At 50.9% G+C, this 4,398-nt stretch overlaps 1 non-coding gene across 1 annotated transcript; it reads left to right on the forward strand.

The window, feature by feature from the left end:
* Nucleotides 1–485: 485 nt before the first annotated feature.
* Nucleotides 486–558, forward strand: TRNAV-CAC. The gene has a single exon. It is a non-coding gene; the product is annotated as a tRNA-Val (tRNA).
* Nucleotides 559–4,398: the final 3,840 nt, after the last annotated feature.

Genomic DNA, 4,398 nt, shown 5'->3' on the forward strand with positions numbered 1-4,398 from the left:
CCCTTAACCTGGGGGATCTGACGCTGTCTCTGCGAGCATCGTGTCAGAATTGAGCTGCTGTCCCAGGCTGGGCGTGGGGAGGCCTCCCACCCAGGTGGGGAGCGGACAGGAAGTGTTTGAGCGGAAATGAGACTCACAGGAGGAAAGACATAGGAAAGAGAAAACGGAGTTTTCCTGCCTAAGTGCCTTCTAAGTTGCGTGCTGGGCGAACATCAAGTGTATTTGTATTGTTTCGAATAGAAGCTGGCTTTCCTTACCCTGGCCAAGTCCGTCACCTGTCCCTTCCCACCTGTAGTTACCGCACGTCGCCAGCGCGGCCAGCATCCGCGGGGCAGACTGCGACTCTCCACCCCGGCGACACCTGCCGGGGCCCGCTGGGCCGGGGGCTCCCGGGGGAGGCGCGCTCGGGTTCACCGCGGCCGGCCGGCCAGCGGCTCCCAGCCGCAGAGCTTCAAGACGGATTTCCAGGCGCCCGCTGCCGGCCGGTTTCCGTAGTGTAGTGGTTATCACGTTCGCCTCACACGCGAAAGGTCCCCGGTTCGAAACCGGGCGGAAACAACCGTACATTTTTTTTTTTTTTTTTCTTCACAAACCCCCACCCCACCCCCGTCGGGAGTCCTGCGAAGGAATCCGCCGAGCCCGCGGGGACACTACCGGCGCCCGGGAGCCGGCGGCGGGTGGGCAGGTGGCTCGGCCCCGCGCGGGTCAGCAGGCACCGCCGCAGCCCTTCGGCGCGCTCCGCTGCGGGGTCCTTTTCCGGCCGGGAAAGGGAGAGTTCTTGGCTGCTCAGTGAGCGAAGCCCCTCGGTTCCTTTGCGGACCCCCGATGAGCAGGTTGTGCTTCGGGCTCTGCTCGGTTCCGCCCCCTTCGGCTGGGGCCGCGGCGGTCGCGCCTCCTGCGGACAATCTGCCAAAGCTGTGCGGGGCCCCAGCCAGTGCTTGGCGACGGTCCGGCTCTCGGGTGCCGGGATCCAGGAGCCGGGCCCCCAGCCCAACCTGCCTTCACTGGGCTCTCTCCCCCGTGGGTCCCCCGCCGGTTCTCAGTCGACGACAGCGATCTCCTCCCTCCCTCTTCTCTGCCCCTCCCCACGGGGATCCTAAGGCCCTCGGTTCTCAACCAGGTGAAAAGGAGACATTTTCTTCTCATTAAAGAGTTATGCTCGCCATCCAACCCCTCCCTCAGACACCTCACCAGGGAAGACAGAGGAGTAGCACATGCTCACACGAAAAGGTGTTCGACGTGGTTAACCAGAGAAACGCAAATCAAAAACACGCTGGGATTTCACTAGACGCTGTTATTAACGCCTGCCGTATCAGGCTGTCCAGGATGCCGAGGAATCGATACACTCGTACGTGTTGGTATGAATGTAAAAGTCCACTTTGCAGTTTCTTTGAAAGTTAAACTGCTAAAATACGACTGAGCCATTCCAATCCCCGGTATTTACCAAGCAAAAAGAAAATAAATGCCCATATGAAGGCTTGTCTACAAATGTTCATAGCAGCTTTATCTGTAATAGCCAGAAACTGGAAACAACCCAAATGCCAATGAGCAGATGAAGGTAAATTGTGGCATCCCCATGCAAAAGAATACTCCTCCACCCCTCCGCGAAAAGGAACGAACTAGTGATACAATATGGACCTCAAAATAATTATGCCGAGTGAAAGCCCCACCAAAAAAGAGGGTTAGAGGAGTCCATTTGTGTAAAATTCTAGAAAATGAAAACTATAATGACAGAAGCAGATCAGAGCTTGCTTGGGAAATGGGAGGATAGCAGGTGATAAGGATGAAAAGGGGGCCCAGAGGTGCCTAGGTGGCTCAGTCGATTAAGTTTCGGACTCTTGATTTCAGCTCAGGTCACGATCTCGCAGTTCATGGGTTCAGCCCTGCATCAGGCTCTGCACTGTTTGGAATTCTCTGCCTCCCTCTCTCTGCCCCTACCTCTCTCTCTCTCTCTCTCAAATGTATTTTGTGTATTTTTATTACTTTTTTAATGTGTATGTATTTCTTTCAATTTTATTTTTAGGTTTATTTATTTATGTTGAGAGAGGGAGAGGGAGCACATGAGCAGAGGAGGGGCAGAGAGAGGGGGAGAGAGAGAATCCCAAGCAGGCTCTGTACTGTCAGCACAGAGCCCGATGTGAGATCATGACCTGAGCTGAAATCAAGAGTCCAAAGCTTAACTGATTGAGCCACCCATGAGCTCCAAAATAAATAAACTTTAAATACGTAAATAAAAAGGGGCCCACAGAAATTTGAAGGGGGTGATGAATATGCTCATTGTCTTAACTGTAGCAGATCTATATTGTGACTTTCATTGGCCATAGGCACCTGGACGTTGTAGGCCACTTCCTTCATAAAAACTATTTTTTTAAATATTAAAAACCTTTCGGGGTGCCTGGGTGGCTCAGTGGGTTGAGCATCCGACTTGATTTCGGCTCAGGTCCTGAGCTCCGTGCTGAGTATGGAGCCTGCTTAAGATACTTTCTCTGTCTCTCTGTTTCTCTCTTTCTCTCTCTTTCACCTGCTCATGCGGTCTCATTTCCTCTCTCTAAAATAAACAAAACAAAAACAAGGGGCACCTCGGTGGCTCAGTTGGTTGAGCATCCAACTTCAGCTCAGGTCATGATCTCACGGTTCCTGAGTTCCAGCCCCGCATCGGGCTTTGTGCTGACAGCTCAGAGCCTGGAGCCTGCTTCAGAGTCTGTATCTCCCCCTCTCTCTGTCCCTCCAGTGCTCATGCTCTCTCTCTCTCTCTCTGTCTCTCAATAATAAATAAGCTTAAAAAAAAAGTTTGTATGAAACAAGAATATCTATTCACAACATTAATTAGTTCTTGGGCGGACCTCAGGTACAGTGTTAATCTCAATTCATTGTCCTCTATCCACATGGATGGGTACAAAACTCTTTATTTTTGTCTTAATCTTCTTTCCTTTATCCCTATTCCTTACTCCCACCCCCTCTAATGTGTTTGATATGTATCTTGGATTTGTATGTATCCTTGTAAAGTGTGCAGTTGATAGGTGTGAAACACTCAGCGCTGTAACTTTAGGGTCTACCCACGTGGTTGTACGCACATTTAGTCCTTTGTTTCCAACTACTGTAAATAATTTTATAGTGAGCACCCACCCATTTTACTGTCCCTTCCCCCATGATGGATACCAGGCTGTCACGTACTCCTTGCTAGGACAAACAATGCCGTCATACATTCTTTATTAAATAAATATTTATAGAGTGTCTAAGTGCCAGGTACTGTTCTAACCCCTGGGGATTCGGTAATGACAACGAGAGACAAAAACAAATCCCTGCCTGCATGGAGTTTACGGTCCAGTGGGTGAGACAGACAATGACAAGATCAAATATATAGTATGCTCAGTGATAACAAATACTAAGAGGAAATAAAGAGGGCAGCAGAATAGGAAGTGTCGGCGATATGCGTGTGTGTGGGGGGGCATGGGAAGTTTTAGACGGCACGGCCAAGGAAGGGGTCCTGAGAATGTGACTTTTGAGTTAAAACCTACAGGAAGTGAGGAAACTAGCCCTGTAGATCTGGACGCCCAGCTTCCAGCAAGTGCAAAGTCCTGTGGCAGGCGTTATTGTATTCCGGAAATAGCAAAAAGACCCCTGTAAGTGGATCAGAGTGAGCTAGGGGGCAGTAGAATTCCCTGTGAGACATATTAAGAAATTTGGCTTTTGCTTTGCAAGCTTGGGAAATGCATGTCCCTGCAATGCACAATAGGGCAGAGAATGGATATACGGCCATTGCGGCTGTACATGGCGAAACAGCAGCCAAACAGCAGCACGGAGGGAATAACTACAGCTCCCTCAGTGGCCCTGCTTTCTTCTCTATCCTGAGCCCAAAGTGGTCGACTGCTCTTCTTCACCCTTGTTCCAGACCAACTAACCTAGCATTCCTAGGTTACCCATTCCGCTAGCTGCTTTCTGAGTAGACGCCAGAAACCCGGGCCAGTCGGGGAGAAGGGCAAATTCCTCAGAGCTTTGTGCACCTTGAAATGAGTCCCTCCCTGTTGGTCAGAATATTTCAGGGCTTTATGGAGAGCACAAAGAATTAGTAGGGCGATAGGCCTGTGCTACCCAGACTGGTCAGCATCTTCCGAAGTCTGATCCTTGGTGGAATGCAGAAGGGAAATTCGGGGGGCAGGGACACAGACCTTCTTTGTGGGAGCAAACAAGTCCCCTCTCTGCCGTCAGGCAGAACCCAGGCTGCTGTCGCCCCAGGTCCGAGGAAATGTGTGATGAGCCTTCTGCGGAGTTTCAGGATAGAATCTGCAAGGCTTGCTTAGAAATAAGAAAATGGCTGGGTCGCGTGTGTTTTGGGCCTGAAAAGGGTAGTCTGCAGGTCAGCATAGACAGTTAGTTAGGCTCTGACAGGACACCCGG

The sequence above is a fragment of the Panthera tigris genome, chromosome F3 (genome assembly GCF_018350195.1).
Source record: "Panthera tigris isolate Pti1 chromosome F3, P.tigris_Pti1_mat1.1, whole genome shotgun sequence".
Lineage (NCBI taxonomy): Eukaryota > Metazoa > Chordata > Mammalia > Carnivora > Felidae > Panthera > Panthera tigris.